The sequence below is a fragment of the Mercenaria mercenaria genome, chromosome 8 (genome assembly GCF_021730395.1).
Source record: "Mercenaria mercenaria strain notata chromosome 8, MADL_Memer_1, whole genome shotgun sequence".
In the NCBI taxonomy this organism is placed as follows: domain Eukaryota; kingdom Metazoa; phylum Mollusca; class Bivalvia; order Venerida; family Veneridae; genus Mercenaria; species Mercenaria mercenaria.
Window position 1 is genome coordinate 30,684,592 of NC_069368.1, and position 18,851 is coordinate 30,703,442.

Genomic DNA, 18,851 nt, shown 5'->3' on the forward strand with positions numbered 1-18,851 from the left:
TGAACTGGCCAGATCCCATTATGGGTTCCACAGTTATGGCCCCTGAAAGGGCCAAAATTAGCTATTTTGACCTTGTCTGCACAATTGCAGCTTTATTTATGATTTGATTTTTACCAAACTGGCACACAACTTGTATCACCATAAGATCTTGGTTCCTTTCTTGAACTGGCCAGATTCCTTTATGGGTTCCAGAGTTATGGCCCCTGAAAAGGCCAGAATTAGCTATTTTGACCTTGTCTGCACAATAGCAGCTTTATTTATGATTTTATTTTAACCAAACTTGCACACAACTTGTATCACCGTAAGATCTTGGTTCCTTTCTTGAACTGGCGAGATTCCATTATGGGTTCCAGAGCGATGGCCCCTGAAAGGGCCAGAATTAGCTATTTTGACCTTGTCTGCACAATAGCAGCTTCATTTATGATTTAAATTTAATCAAACTTGCACAAAACTTGTGTCACCATAAGATCTCAGTCCTTTCTTGAATTGGCTAGATCCTGTAATGGGTTCCAGAGTTATGGCCCCTGAAAGGGCCAAAATTAGCTATTTTGACCTTGACTGCACAATAGCAGCTTCATTTACGATTTGATTTTAACCAAAGTCACACACAACTTGTATCACCACAAAATCTTGCTTCCTTTCTTCAGCTGGCCAGATTCCATCATGGGTTCCAGAGTTATGGCCCCTTAAAGGTCCAAAATTGGCTATTTTGGCTTTTGCAGCCATATAGAGACTTCATATATGGTTTTATTTGATACAAACTTTCAAAATATCTTCAACAACAAAAAAATCTTGGATTCCATGACAAATCAGATCCAATCGTATGTTCCAGAGTTATTTTATATCTGATTACCGCCCCTGATTGTAATCAAAATGGATTTATATCAGTTAGTACTTTTAGGACTTATTTGAAATTTCATAATTGTTATTAGTTGGACTGAGACAATCAGGGTAGATAACTATGAACTGATTTTATGTCAAATTACCTCCCTTTATTTCAAATTAAAATGGGTATATCTCCATAACTAATGAAGATACTGATCTGAAATTTCATTTATGTCAACAGATTTATTTGGCAAATCCTTCTTTTATTCACTTACAATATTTTTTTTTTTAATTACTTCCCTTTTACGTTACTATAGATAGCTTATTTTTAGTAACTTTTTTATTATTGGTCGTAGGGAAAAACCGAGACCACTTTTCTGTAGTACAACATGGATGGTACCTCCGATTTTTAGGTGTATTTTGACATATCTATACCTTGTAAGAATTTTTTTTCTGTTTGGTTATATTTCTTCGCTTTGTTGTTCCTATCCTTTGGACGTAGATATTTTTTCTGAGGACCTTCTTGTCCTCAAGTGCAATGATAACAGGTGAGCGATATAGGGCCATCATGGCCCTCTTGTTACTCTTGTCCGCTCTCTAAGTTGAACATGTCTCATCCGATCTTCACTAAACTTGAACAAAATGTGTTTGGCCATAAGACCTTAGCCAAGTTCGATAACTAGCCAAATCTGTCCAGGCACTTTTGATTTATGGCCCTTGAATTACTGATTGGATCCACTCATCTAAACCATCTAGAGACACTAGACATTTTTCATAGGGGCAGTTGTGGGAGACATGCGCTTTTCTCGAAAGCATCTCTAGTATTTTCTACAGTTTTTCAGTTATGTACAGTCAGTTTAGCTCTGCTCCTCAACAAATATCTGACAACTTCTGTACATGACTGAAAAAGTGGAGGTTGAGCCAAGACACAATGCTTTCTATCAGTCGTTACAGAAAATGGGATCTTAACATAACACCTTCAGATGGAAGTCTCATGCTCTACATACTGAGCTATCTGGGTTAAGTCATAGATATGGTTAGAAAGAGCAATTTTATGCTTGACTACTTGCCGAACTTCATGAATATAATAGTGTACAGGTGGAACCCTCAATACTGGCTGGAAACTCGTCCAAACTGAACAAGTTTTACTGTCCAGAAGTTTGACCTTTTTTTTTTTTTCATGAGAAAAATATCCCTGTAAGCTGGAACCTATTTATTCTGGAAACTGAACAATTTTCCCAGACTAAACAACACAAAACTAGAAAATGCTTTCGTAAAAAAGCGCATTCCCCCCCACCCAATGCAAAGTCCTATAGGCAAGAAGTCAATAGGGGTCAGGAGCGAAAGTCAAAGAGACACTGATGGTTGGCTGCAATAGGGATTATCTACTTGGCATGTCCAGTCATCCCGCTAAATTTCAACACTCTTGGCCTAGTGATTCTCAAGTCACTGTTCAGGCTCCTGTAACCTTGACCTTTGATCAAGTGACCTCAAAATAAATAGGGGTCATCTACTCTGCATGTCCAATCATCCTATTAAGTTTCAACATTGTAAGTCAAGTGGTTCTCAAGTTATTTCCAAAAAATGATTTTACATGAACAGGCCACTGTGACCTTGACCTTTAATAGACTGACCCCAAAATCAATAGGGGTCATCTACTTTGCATGTTCAATCATCCTATGAAGTTTCAACATTCTTGGTCAAGTGGTTCTCAAGTTATTGATCGGAACTGGTTATCAATGTTCAGGCCCCTGTGACCTTGACCTTTAACAGAGTGACCCCAAAAAACAATAGGGGTCATTTACTCTGCATGAACAATCATCCTATGAAGTTTCAAAATTCTGGGTCAAGAGGTTTTCAAGTTATTGATTGGAAATGGTTTTCCATGTTCATGCCCCTGTGGCCTTGATCTTTAACAGAGTGACCCTAAAATCGTTAGGGGTCATCTAGTCTGCATGACCAATCATCCTATGAAGTTTCATCATTCTGGGTCAAGTGGTTCTTAAGTTACTGACCGGAAATGGTTTTCCATGTTCAGGCCCCTGTGACCTTGACCTTTCACAGAGTGACCCCAAAATCGTTAGGGGTCATCTATACTGCATGACCAATCATCCTATTAAGTTTCAACATTCTGGGTCAAGTGGTTCTAAAGTTACTGACCGGAAATGGTTTTCAATGGTCAGGCCCCTGTGACCTTGACCTTTAATGGAGTAACCCCAAAATCGATAGGGGTCATCTACTTTGCATGTACAATCATCCTATGAAGTTTCAACATTCTGGGTCAAGTGGTTCTCTAGTTATTGATCGGAAATGGTTTTCCATGTTCAGGCCCATGTGACCTTGACCTTTGATGGAGTGACCCCAAAATCAATAGGGGTCATCTACTCTTTATGACCAATCATCCTATGAAGTTTCAACATTCTGGGTCAAGTGGTTCTCTAGTTATTGATCGGAAATGGTTCTCAATGTTCAGGCCCCCGTGACCTTGACCTTTGACGGAGTGACCCCAAAATCAATAGGGGTCATCTACTCTTCATGGCCAATCATCCTATGAAGTTTCAACATTCTGGGTCAAGTGGTTCTCTAGTTATTGATTGGAAATGGTTTTCAATGTTCAGGCCCCCGTGACCTTGACCTTTGACGGAGTGACCCCAAAATCAATAGGGGTCATCTACTTTTCATGGCCAATCATCCTATGAAGTTTCAACATTCTGGGTCAAGTGGTTCTCTAGTTATTGATCGGAAATGGTTTTCAATGTTCAGGCCCACGTGACCTTGACCTTTGATGGAGTGACCCCAAAAACAATAGGGGTCGTCTACTCCAGCAGCCCTACAACCCTATGAAGTTTGAAGGTTCTAGGTCAAATGGTTCTCCAGTTATTGCTCGGAAATGAAGTGTGACGTACAGACGGACGGACGGACGGACAGGGCAAAAACAATATGTCTCCTGGGGGAGACATAATTACCCCTGAAAAACAAATATTATGAAAGGCAGTTGGAATTTTGGCACATCAATTTTGTCATGATTACCATCTTAACTCTTGTTTGGTAGGACTTGTCCTTAAAAAATTTTGTGTTGTTTCATACTGCAACTTAAAAAGATCAGGATCTTAAATAATTCGGATAACTTGATAATTGGTTAACTATGTAATGTAACACACATTCCAACAACAAAACCCCTCTAATCAGATAACTGCTCCAAAGTATTCTCTGGTGCGTAGGCCATTCAGTTTTCAGGGTTCAACTGTATTTTGTGAAGAATACTGTATTTCTGTAGGCCTAGGAACACATGTTCAGCAAAAGAAACTTGTTTAGTACTTAGAAAATGACCAAAGATCATACTGGTACCATTGTCATACTGTACACTTGATACTGCCTTTGCAACCAGTGTAGATCATGATCAGCCTGAAATGTGAAACCAAAACTTGTAGTCCTGTTTGGCGCCATATAACCTATACTGTGTTCGTGCGCTGTAAAACCCAAATAAATAAACAAGAGGGTCAAGATGGCCCTAGGCCGCTCACCTGAGAAACATACCATAACACGGTAAACATGTTTAACCTAGTGAGTTCATGGAAATAAATATTCTGTCCAATTACTATTAAAATTGGAGCAAAAATCTTGATTATAAACAAGTATTTTCTTTGATTTGACTTAGTGACCTAGCTTTTGACCCTAGATGACCCATAATCGAACTTGACCTAGATTTCACCAAGGCTATCATTCTTACCAAATTTCATGAAGATCAATTGAAAAATACAGCTATCGCATACACAAGGTTTTTCTTTGATCTGACCTAGTAACCTAGTTATTTACCCCAGACCACCCATATTCGAACCTGACTTAGACTTCATCAAGGCAACCAATCTGACCAAATTTTATGAAAATCCAGTGTAAAATGCAGCCCCTATTGCATACACAAAGTTTTTCCTTGATCTGACCTAGTGACCTAGTTTTTGAACCCAGATGACACGTATTGGAACTTGACCTAGATTTCATCAAAGCTATCATTCTGACAAAATTTCATGAAGATGAAAAATACAGCCTCTATCACATACAGGAGGTTTTTCTTTCATTTCACCTAGTGACCTACTTTTTGACCCTAGATGACCCATATTCCAACTCTATCTACATTTCATCAAGGCAATCATTCTGACTTAATTTCATGAAGATCAATTGAAAAATACAGCCTCTATCGAATACACAAGGTTTTTCGACCTAGTGACCTACTTTTTGACCTAAGATGACCCATTTTCAAACTCGGCCTAGATTTCATCAAGGTTATCATTCTGACTTAATTTCATGAAGATCAATTGAAAAATACAGCCTCTATCACATATACAAGGATGACCCATTTTCGAACTCGGCCTAGATTTCATCAAGGTAATCATTCTGACCAAAATTCATGAATCTTAATTGAAAAATACAGTCTCTATCGCATTTACAAGGTTTTTCTATGATCTGACCTAGTGACCTAGTTTCTGACCCCAGATGACCCATTTTCGAACTCTGCCTAGATTTCATCAAGGTTCTTATTAAGATCAGTTGAAAAATACAGCCTGTATTGCATACACAAGCTAAATGTTGACAGACGACAGACAGACAGACGCCGGACATCGAGCGATCACAAAAACTCACGTAAGCATTGCTCTGGTGAGCTAATAAATGTACATCCATGCAGTCTGATCAAGATCTGCACTGTTTGTTATTTAGTCAGTATGTTTTTTGGTAAGGACCCCTTTGGTAGTAAATGGTACTGTCCAAATTGTAAAGAAATTCAGGGCTATGCAGGGAGAAACTTGTGTATTTGCCATACAATATTACCTGTATAGTATGTTGTTAAAACTCGAAATACTTTAACAAAAAGGGTGAGAATCTAAAGGACACTCATATAACAATTAGATTTAATATGTGTATGACTTAATTGCACATCTGTGCAGTCTGATCAAGATCTGCACTGTTCCCGTATTTAGTAACTTTTTTGGCAAGCACCCCTTTTAGCAGTTAATGGTACTGTCCAAACTGAAAGATGGACAAATTCATTATAGAAATTTAGCAGGGTAAGGGCTAAAAGTAGGGAGAAACTTGCGTATTTGCTTTATAACATTACCCTTAGTGTGTGCTATTAAAACTGGAATATACTGTTATAAAAAGGGTGAGAATCCGCAAATTTAAGATATAGGCCACTCACATAATCAGATTTAAAATGTGTATGGCTTAATAGTGTGAAAACAGTTCTGTTCTGAATTCTGAAATAAATACTTAATGAAATTCTGCAAGTGATAACACCAGCACACAATAAATCACAACATCTAGTATCAAAATTTCAGAGACAATTTTAGCCACGCCATGAGAAAACCCGCAGTTTGGTCTGGATCCATGCTGTTCGCTTTCAAAGCCTATAGCAATTAGAGAAACCGTTAGCGAACAGCATGGATCCTGACCAGACTGCGCGGATGCGCAGGCTGGTCTGGATCCATGCTGGTCGCAAACCCACTATGTTGGTTTTCTCATGGCACGGCTCATTTTACTATCACAAAGACTGGACCATACAAACAACTTCCAGTAAAAGATATTGTATTTATAGATACATAAGCAGAAAATATCAGAATCTGGAACACTAAAATTTTACAAAATCTTTTATTTTGGAATAGCGGTAAGTATATTGGGTTCTTAAAATAATAATAAACAATTAAATGTTCACACAATTTAATGAATCTAATATCTCATAAGTAAACAAACATGATTGTACTACAAAAAGACACTGTCATATTAAATATTTTCAAGAGTCTTCCCTCACAGAAGCAAGCCTCTGTGGCGTACATGCTGCGTATTTGCTGTGTATATGCCGCGAACACAGTAGTACGCCAGAGGAGTACATTTTACATACACCGCATGCCGCGTACATGCCGCGTACTATTTCGACGAGTACACAGCATGTACGCAGGAGGTCACTAGTACACTTCAAGTACGCAGCACAGACTCTGAAAATTTAAGGAGTACACTGCATGTACGCAGGAGGGACTTGTACAAGAAAATAGTACACTGCATGTACACCGCAGATACTTTGAAATTTGTGCAGTATACTTCATATACGCGGGAAAGACTTGTACAATTTCTTTTGGCATTTATACTTAGTTTTTTTTTATAAGTTAAAGTCTGAAGTTAACTTCATATACGCGGGAGGGACTTGTTCATTTTCTTTTGGTGTTTATACTTTGAATTTTTTTAGGTAAAAGTGTGAAGTACACTTCATGCAGGAAGGATTTGTACATTTTTTTTTTTTTTGGAAGCAAGAACTTGATTTCCGAGTAACTTTTATCTTAATAGCATAGAATAGTTCAGATTACCGGTATTCTGAACAATGAAAATTTGCCAAACTATTTGCAATGTTCATTTGTGAAGCTTACATCTTAGTGATTTCTGAGCTGCACCTTGCATGCAGTGTAAAAATATATTCTTTTTCATTTTGAATTAATCCTGGAGCTTTCTAACTTGGATAATTGAAAAGCCTAGCTTATTTGAACTTCGTTGCATTACATTTTGTAATACATGAAATAATTACCAAGATAATGCCTCAACAGCGCCCAAATGAGAAGAATTAATAGCTCTCACTGTTATTTGAATACTCTTAAGCAAAACACCATTCTATCATGTTTTATAAAGGCTTTAATGCTCATTATGTTAACTCATTAAGGCCTCACCAAATTAAAAAGTTGTTCATCGGATTTGCCGCTCGTATATTTTTAGAACGTTTTTGGCTAATTGCGCTCTACCCATTGGAAAAAATCAATCCAAAATTTTTTGGTGCGCTCCTTTTTACGGACATAAAAGTGTATAAATGCTTATATAATTCCAGTCCTAGATTGTTCTCAGATGGATTTTAATCGAAATAAATACATACTACGCACACATCGTCTATAATAAATCATAACACTTGTATTTAGTTGCATTAAAGTTGTTTCCCCTTGATGCAGTTACGCCATTTTCTTCAAATGTTTACCAAATTACATGCTACAAAAATTGATTTATTTCATTGAAAAGTGGATGAAGAAAAGCATACTAATTTATTTGATAACATCAATCTACATTATTTTGGTAAGGGTAAATACTTATTGATGCATGTCACTTATCTTTTTTCTGTTTTTTTTCTGTCCAAATGATCAGCATTTGCATATGAAAATTGGTGGGGTAAGGAATTTACATTATCACAGCAGTTTCGCCACAAGAGTACACAGCATGTACGCAGCAGGAGTACACAGCATGTACGCCGCAGGACTCGGGCCAGAAGTACACAGCATGTACGCCGCAGGGGTAGTACACCGCAGGCTCATTTGCATGTGAAAAGTGTATGTGCCGCGTACATGCTGCGTACTATTTCCCGCATACTAAATTCCTCCAGCGTACATCCTGTGTACTATGCAGTCCACAGCATGTACGCAGCAAGTAGTACGCGGCAGAGCTCATTTGCATGTCAAAAGTGTACTACAAACGTACTATCGGTGTATGTGCGGTGTATATCCTGCGTACTATTTAAAGCCCTTGATTTCAGTACACATCATGTACGCATCATATACGCTGTATGTACACAGCAAGAGTACGCAGCAGGCCTTTTTCTTCTGTAAGGGTTATAAAATGAAAGCTTGCCGTTTTTAATATTGGAACTGATTCCTATGATGGATTATTTGCAATATGGGATATATGACTAACATGAGAATATAAAAATTATGACCATTTGTAATAATTATAAATAAAACTTTCAAAAGAATAGGACAGTTAGTTTAGATAGCAAAAAATAAATCTCTCACATGAAGTTGTTTTTTTTTCCCCAATAAATGGCTGCTAATGATGCAAGCTTTTGCACTACTTATTTCAAATATGTGATTTGATCCTACATGAATTTAAGAAACATTTTGACAAAACAATTACAAACTTCAGATATACACAAATTGATATTCTAACTGGTAGAAACCATGGTAACGTCTGTGTGTTGTATAATTCAACCAGGTTTTGTTATGAAGAAAACCATACCCCAACTGCCATAATCCTTCCTTTGAAAGTATTCAACATAAACAAGACTAAAGTAAACAACTGATATGAACAATCCTTACCAGACAACTGACAGGATGACATGCCCCCAGACCCTGTATAAACTAATACCCCCTCCAGAAGGTTCTGCCATGCGTATGTTTTTAAAATATCCTAGTAAGTCTCTTACCAAAATAAGTTGGGTGGAAAATGTTGATAATGATGCCCAATATATAGTAAATTGGAAGAAGTTGAATATATATTTTTGAGAGTTCATTTTATACATTAAGAGTGCTATAAAAATCTGGTAAATAGTAATATTCAAAGTCTAAGGAGTGAATAGAACTTCTGAATGAAAGTCCAATTGTCAAATTACTTTTTGCTTCTATTGCAACCAGAATATCAGGATGCAGAGATGTATGATTTTCGTGTTACAACATCTGCAGTGTCCAGAGGGATTGATTGGTGTCTATGCCCGTACCTTCACATCCTGAGGGATTCTGAGATGTCATAACACGAAATGAACATGTGAAAACTAATAAATGAATATAGTCCCTTAAATGTCATGAAACTTCCTTGAATGTGTGGGAATGTCTGCATTGTTTTTTTTTTTATCACTCTGACCTCATTTCCTGTTAAATTATCAGTTTTGGAGCCATATTGTATTTATGGTCAGCCACAGAGCGGGCAAACGTAAAAAGGTGTTTTAACAGCAGATGAGTGCAGGAAACACATGTTTACTCTCCTGAAAAGTGACAAGAACAGCAGTATAAAGCTAGAATAAGCAAAACAAACCAAAATTTCATGCTCAGGTTTGCATATATCCATATCGCACTTTTTACCTCTTGGCCCAGGGAAAGAATGGGAGGGCACTAGAACTGCCTTTGTCCATAAATCTGACTTATTTAATCACATGTCTCTAAAAAATCATTTTTCCTATAAAGTCATGAAACGTTGTTCAGCATGGGAGTAGTGTTTGGGATTAACCTCCCCCCCCCCAATCCCTCCTCCACACACACCCTCCTTCCCCTACCCCTAAAAATGAATAAATAAATAAATCTATCTGAGATAATAATAATCTCTTTCAGTTTCTTATGTGTGCTTTTTTGATGATGTCTTGTAGTATCCGACCCTGAACACCCCCATCCCCTCTTCCCTCACCAAAGTATAATACGAAAGTCTACTTAGTCCTGCATTCTCAACAAGCTAAAAATGACAATAAAGAGACAGTAAGAAGGCACTAGTGACGGATATCAGGTTTCATAAACATTTTCTATTGTACCTTAAAATTTTCACCAAGATCAAATTTATGTTGATCCTTCTATTTTGTTACTAGTTTTACATGTATGTGAAAATTTGTTTGTTTGTTTTGGGTTTAACGCCGTTTTTCAACAGTATTTCAGTCATGTAACAGCGGGCAGTTAACCTAACCAGTGTTCCTGGATTCTGTACCAGTACAATCCTGTTCTCCGCAAGTAACTGCCAACTTACCCACATGAATCAGAGGTGGAGGACGAATGATTTCAGACACAATGTCGTTTATCAAATCGTCACGGAGAACATACGCCCCGCCCGGGGACTGTATGTGAAAAAGTTTAGTAACTTCATGACAAAGGTTAAAGGCAATTTTATTGCCAATTTTTTCATCAGTTTGACCATCTATCTGTCTGCTTGTCAGTTATATAAACGAGTACGTAATGGAAATTAATCAACCGCTTTCTGTTTTTACACTGAATCTCAATGCTCCCATTTCATGCACAACATTCTGTTAAGTATCAATAAAGTATTTTCAGAGGACTTACTGAAAGTTTTTACACTTCTAAAATGAAAAAGTAATTTCAATGAAAACATTTACATTTTTACCATTATCATGCTGGACACAAATGATTCTGCCTATGCGACTGTGCAGTCTGATCACCACCTGACCTGTTCGCCATTCAGTCAGATTCTTTTAGTAAACACCCCTTTTAACAGTAAATGGTACTGTCCAAACTGGAAGATGGACAAGTTCATTATAGAAATTTAGCAGGGTTAGGGTTAAGGTAGCAGACCAGTAATGTTAATTGACAATTTCCGTGCAATTACGTATTTTCAGTATGTGATTTCAGAAGCATTCAGCCATAACAGAAAATGATTTTTCATAACGACTGAAGAATACCGAAATCACACACATGGAATATGTAAACAAACAAAAACTGCAAATTTTTTACAGGTCAATTACCTAAACCCTTACCCGAGAACATACTATTTATTTATTTATTTATTTGGGTTTTACGGCACACCAACACAGTATAGGTTATATGGTGCCAAACAGGACTACAAATTTTGGTTCCACATCTCATTTACATCGAAATCGAAACATGAGGTACGGAATCAAAAACCCAGAACATACACCTCATCTGGTGATCAAACTGACGGCCCCGAGATCCAAAGATCAAAACTCTCCTTCTTTAGCTACCTATGTGAACTAAAATAAGATAAAATCATCAAATTTATTCCACACATACAAGGTTGACATGTTCATCTACACACACAAGGTTAATATGTTCATCAGGAAATGAACTAAAATCACTGCAAAAGGTTTCAATAGTTAAACTGTAACATGAAAACATTCTTCTTCCATTCCATTCAATTTAAAGCTGATAACATCATAAACAAGAGGGCCAAGATGGCCCTAGGTCGCTCACCTGAGAAACACACCATAACAGTGTAAACATGTTTGACCTAGTGATTTCATGATAAATATTCTGGCCAATTTTCATTAAGATTGGACCAAAAATGTGGTCTCTTCGAGTTTAAAAAAGTATTTTCTTAGATATGACCTAGTGACCTAGTTTTTTAACCTAGATGACCCATATTTGAACTTGACTTAGATTTTATCAAGGCAATCATTCTGACCAAATTTCACAAAGATCAATTGAAAAATACAGTCTCTATCGCATACACAAGGTTTTTCTTTGATTTGACCTAGTGACCTAGTTTTTGATCCCAGATGACCAATATTTAGTCCCGACCTAGACTTCATCAAGGCAATCATTCTGACATAATGTTATGAAGATCAACTGAAAAATACAGCCTCTACTGCATACACAAGTTTTTTTTCTTTGATTTGACCTAGTGACCTAGTTTTTGACCCCAGATGACCAATATTCAAACTTGACCTAGATTTTATCAAGGCAATCATTCCAACCAAATTTCATGAAGATCAAATGAAAACAAGAGCTTTCCGTAAGACAGCGCCTCGACTTTTCTCAATGCTTGACTCTGAATTAGTGCTTAGCCAGTAAAAAAAATCCAAGTTAAAAAGGGACATAACTCTGTCAAAATTCAAATTAGAGTAATGGGGATTGTTTCTCCTGGTGTAGACTTTGATAGTTAATAACTATTTTAAGTCAAAAACTTTAACAGTAACAGAGATATTTGACTTTATCAAAAATTTTAACAAAAAAATTCTAAGTTAAAAAGGGGCATAATTCTGTCAAAATTTAAATCAAAGTTATGAGGATTGTTTCTTCTGATGTAGACTTCGATGATAAATAAGTATTATAAGGTTCAAGTCAACAGCTTTGATAGTAACAGAGATATTTGACTTTATTAAAATTTTTAACAAAAAATTCTAAGTTAAAAAGGGGCATAATCCTGTCAAAATTCAGAAAGAGTTATGGGGATTTTTTCTCCTGGTGTAGACTTTGATAGTAAATAACTATTTTAAGTTTCAAGTCAACAGCTCTGATAGTAACAGAGATATTTGATTTGATCAAAAACTTTAACCAAAAATTCTAAGTTAAAAAGGGGCATAATTCTGTCAAAATTCAATCAGAGTTATGAGGATTGTTTCTCCTGGTGTAGACTTCGATAGTAAATAAGTATTTTAAGTTTCAAGTCAATAGCTTTGATAATAACAGAGATATTTGACTTTATCAAAAACTTTACCCAATGGCGACGCAGACGCCGACACCAAGGCGAGTGCAATAGCTCTACTTTTTCTTCGAAAAGTCGAGCTAAAAACAGCTTCTATCGCATACACAAGGTTTTTCTTTGATTTGACCTAGTGACCTAGTTTTTGACCCCAGATGACCCGTATTCAAACTTGACCTAGATTTCATCCAGGTATTCATTCTGACCACATTTCATGAAAATTAATTGAAAAATACAGCCTCTATCACATACACAAGGTTTTTCTTTGATTTGACCTAGTGACCTAGTTTTTGATCCCAGATGACCCATTTTCGAATCTGGCCTAAATTTCATCAAGGCAATCATTCTGACAAATTTTCATGAAAATCAATTGAAAAAATACAGCCTCTATCGCTTACATAAGGTTTTTCTTTGATTTGACCTAGTGACCTAGTTTTTGACCCCAGATGACCCATTTTCAAATTTGGCCTAAACATCATCAAGGCAATCATTCTGACATAATTTCATGAAGATCAACTGAAAAATACAGCCTCTATCAAACAAGGGTTTTCTTTGATTTGACCTAGTGACCTGCTTTCTGATCCCATATGACCCATTTTCCAACTTGGCCTAGATTTCATCAAGGTTATCATTCTGACAAAATTTCATGAAGATCAATTGAAAAATACAGCCTCTATCGCATACACAAGCTAAATGTTGACAGACAGACAACAGACGACAGATGCCGGACGCCGCATATCGAGCGATCACAAAAACTCAGCTGAGCATTGCTCAGGTGAGCTAAAAATATATCGAAACAAATTTTAAGTAGTATTTACATAAGCGCAAAAAACTTGTTAACAACACTGATATAAAAGGTCATATCACATCAACAATATAAAGAGGAAAGTACTAATTATGTTACTAACACGAATCAATATTCTGTCAATTAAACAAAGAAGAAATAAAGCAGTGTATATTCTGTGGTAAACAATCGAAGAAACACCAACTCATTGAGAAAACATTACAACATAATTAAGATATCAAAATGCACATCCAGTTCATTACTACTCCGATGAATGAAGTTTAACCTTTAGCATGCTAGATAAATTGTCGTCTGCTGGAAATGTCGTCTGCTAAAATTGTAAAGTTCATTCAATTTGCTCCAAAATTGGAAGAAATATTGTCAGAGTAGCAAACAGCTTGGAACCTGATCAAACGCCGATTTAATCGGCGTCTGATCTGGTTCCAAGCTGTTTGCAAAGGCTGTTAAATTCACCTGCAGCAGGCTAAGGGTTAAAGACACTGACCCCCATGATTATGACAAAAACTGATCTTTCTTTAAAATTAAAGCTTGGTAATATTATGAACATCAGAATATGAGTTCTTGTTTCTAAACTATCTTTCATTAAAAATGCCAAATCAAGAAAAAGGAAGATGCCAGAGAAGAGAATTAAACCCAAACTGCCATTGAAAGAAAAATTTCTTGCAGTCTTGATCAATACACCACGGAGGAAAACATACTTAACGATCGTTTAATATAAAGACTTAAAATTATTGCAGTTTACCTAGAGTAACCTGTTACAAATCCTTTTCAATTTTGAATGTTGTAAAAAGTAAAAACAACTTATTTTCATGTGTTTCCATAATATATATTCTGCCAGTTTCAAAACTTTCTTAAGATATACAACTTAATTTTCCTGAAACCTAAAAATTTTCATTTTTTTGTTGTCGTAAAAACTGGAGGTCAGTGCCTTTAGTATAATTCTTATCAAAATAATATGAGCATGTTCGAATGAAAATAAACAAGGCTATTTAGTGGCTTATTTATAAAATAATCAAGGCCTGTGCATTGTTTATCATCTAATTTACACAGTTAAAATTTCAGATTTGCAGGAATAGGTTAAATATCCAAGTACCTAAATAATGGGCCACGCTATATCAGATGATAAACCACATTAAGGCCTTGTTTTTTTCATTCTAACATGATCTTTAAAACACGATGATAAAAGTTATACCAAACTTCGTCATGTAGTAATGAAGTGGACACAATGTGACTATCTCACGTCATAACTGGCGTATATGTTCATCCACTGGTCTGAATGTAGGACGTTTTGGCCAGCGGACGTTTTGGCCCGGACGTTTCGGCCTAGGATCTTTCGGCCTAGGATGTTTTGGCCAGGCATTTTTTGGGGGTAGGACGTTTTGGCCAAAAATAAGTTGTGGTTCCATATCGTGCTAAATATGGTCTGGAGATTATTCTGAAGAATGATATAGTATAAGTGAACAAATTAAACTGATAATAAAACATACTCATGGTATTTTATTTTTATTTTTATAATCTTTCTATATGTATACATATAAACATATACACATTGTATGTGTTTGTGTATGTGAAAATATTTGCCATTTACAACAAACCAAAAGAGTTATGAAAATAAATTTTATTCACAATTACTTTTTTAAAAAGAATGATCAATTACACTGTAACATATGATAACATATTAATGTCCAGATCATAATTTGCATATTATGGAAATAATTTCTTTTTGGCCAAAACATCCTACCTCAAAAATTTTCTTGGCCAAAACGTCCTAGGCCAAAAGATCCTAGGCCGAAACGTATGGGCCAAAACGTCCGTGGCCAAAACGTCCGTCCTCCCACTGGTCTGCATATCAACTGTTTATTGCAAAATAAACAATGCTTGATATCCTTTTTTGTTCAAATGACAGAGAAAAATGAAAGCATGACAAAACATATGATTTACCACAGTCTGTCATTCAAAAGCTTAGGTATCTAACCACTCGTGCATCATGGTTTAATTCCTAAACATTTATCCTCTTAACCATGGTAAATTAGACAACAGATCACATGATAGTTTGTTGTTGTTTTTTTTTAAAAAAACTACTTATATTAAAAAAAAACGCAAAGCCCAAAACATGAAAACAATAAAATGCTGCAGCTTCACAAATATCAGAACCTCTACTTAAAAATTTATTGCTGTGTTCTTTAATGTAATTTGAATGAAACAACATACAATCACAATCAGAAGTTTAATGACATAATAAAGGTGGTAAACCTGTAATGACAAATGGAAATTTCCATTCAATTATGAATTCTCAATATGAGCTGTGCCATGAGAAAACCAACATAGTTGGCATCCGCGCAGTCTTGTCAGGATCCATGCTGTTCGCTAATGGTTTCTCTAATTGCAATAGGCTTTAAAAGCGAACAGCATGGATCCTGACCAGACTGCGCAGATGCACAGACTGGTCTGGATCCATGCTGGTCGCAAAGCCACTATGCTGGCTTTCTCATGGCACGGCTCATATGCTACTTTGACATTCTCCAGTATGAAAGGAAAACCAGGTGGTGGAATGGGTTACATAATCATCAGAAGAATGCCCTAACACCATAACAGAATAGGCAATCACAACAGAAATTATCAACTGCCATTATGTGTCCACATCCTTAAAGCCCTGCTCCCATCCTACTTTTTAACCTTGAATTGTCACTGAAAAAGCATGAAAATCCTGACAATGAACAGTGACGCCTGTCAAATAGTGTCTATTTTATATAAAATTTTATATGTGTAGCATGTGGCCGTTAACTGTTACCTATTGTAATCATGGGTTGCATACACACAAAAGAACTTGAATAGCCACGGAGCAGGGCTTTAAGCAAATGATGTCTTTCACAAAATGTAAATATGCAGAATATGTACATGTACATACAAACGTGGTGAGTGACCAATGTTTTCACAACAAAACGATTAATTTTAAAAAATTCATCATTTTTAAAAAAAAAAAAATCACAGATACAATTCAAATACATATCTAATAATGTGACAATTAATCAAAACATCAATGAATCAAAAATGAACCGTTTATGACGATAACTGCTTGCAAAACATTTTCATGATCAGTTAATTGAGATTTTTTTCACAGTACCACGAATTATTAATCTGCTACTGCTCCTAGCTCAGTTTGACTTTTGACATTCCATCAGTGGTTTTAAGTCACTTTCCGTTACTTTAGGGGATTGAAAAATGATCATTAACTAGATAAAACTGTGAAAAATGGACAACTTATGGGCATTACATTCAAAATGAGCATTTTTAAAACAAGAAACATGCTGCATTTCACTCAGTTACAAAATCATGCATTAAACATAACTGTGTCCGTCAGTATTTCAAAGCAGTGCACAAATAGAATAATCTATAGAACTAGGTGCTTGTTGAAATTTTACAGCTTGCACATGGTTATGTGTCTAGCATTGTCAAATGTGGTCAAGACTTTACAGCCGGTGCATGATCGTATGTCTAGCGTAACAAGGTGCATATTGGGATTTTACATGTGGCAACATGTGGCACATGGCACATGCCACATGGTTAAGCATCTGACATAATTGTACATGGTCATACTACAGCAGGCACAGGACCAGGTTAAAATATATCATGGTGGATATTGAGACTACAGCTGGCACATAGTAATATGTCTCATGTTACAATACAAGGTCAGATTTTACAGCAAGAACAGGGTCATGTGTCTTTTGTGATTAGGTCCTTGTCGGGATATTACAGCCTGCACATGGTAAGGTGTCTGGCATGTTCAGTATCTAGTATAATAAGGTATATGCTGAGACTTTTAAACTATTACACAGTAATATGCCTGACATAAGTTACATGGTCAGGATTTTATAATCGACTCAGAAAAATGTGTCAAGTATAAGATATACTCTACGACCAGCATATGGAAGTGGTTGATATTATCATACAGGGAAAAGAAAAGTGTAACTGCAAGTTCAAAAACAATAAATATTTACACCTAGTGCATAGTCGTATGTCAACATAACTGCAAACAGCACAAGAAGTAAGAGCCGACATATGAAGAAGTATCAGGGTACTGTGAAATCACTAATTTTCGTGGGGGACTAATTTTCGTGGTTGAGTCAATCCACAAAATTTAATCCCAACGAACAAGTGAAATTCCAATTAATTTTATCTTCAAAAGTTGAAATCCATGAATTCAAACCCCCACGAAATTGCTGTTTTGACCAAAACCACGAAATTTCATGCCCACGAAATTAAATGATTTCACAGTATGTGGTCTAAGACTGTACACCTGAGACACCTGTAAATAATGAAGTGTTTTCACTTTATAAAAACAACTCGAGGGCTCAGAGCGAAACTAGTCTAAGTGTATATAGAAATAGAAGCAATGTAGTAGCAACTACAGTCCTTTGTTCACTGACGTCATTTCTTCTAACAACCTACATTTGCTGAATACTCCCCGGTTCTATACATTCTGAGCAAAATAACTTGTATAAAGCAACGACATGTCATAATAGGCCATTTCTGCTCTTTCCCTTGACTAGTTCAACTGTACATATGTATATAATAATGTATTTTAAAAGAAAAAGAAAAGAAATTTTTTGATAAAATTGATTCAACAAACAAAAATATTCATTCATTTGTCATTTCAATAATATGGTAATAAAATTGTTCAAATCTTAATTCTATTTCAAAACTTGTTTAATTGTCCTGTTCATCGACAATGATTTAATCAATTAACTGGTATTTTGATTGAAGATGTTCTTCGCACAAATGATTTCCAAAACAATCGACAAGCCTGTCATTCTTGATTGAAGAAGATGTATCAAAATTTCTTAAAAAACTACTTGACTAGACTGTATCTTGATACTTGAACGAGTAACTATTTTCAAAATTAATATTGTCAGAGCGTGCATGAAAAAAAAATAGGGATCTTTGCGACTGCATGGATCGATCGCTGAATCATCGCATACTGGTAATTCAGACCTGCTGTTGTTTCAAAGCTACTATTGCAATTAAGAACTGTTAGCAATAATGGATTGACCAGATTGCGCAGATCGCAGGCTGGTCTGGATCCATGCTGTTCGCAACTACTATGTTAGAATTTCTCATGCATGGCTTTAATAAAATACAATTAGTGTACATCTGAACTGTGCCGAGCTGTCAAGCTGGTTAATATCTGTCATTGAGCAAAATTTAGACTAATTAAACTACCAATCACATTTACTGCAATAAATTCGATCATATATGTGTATTTAAAGGTAAATTC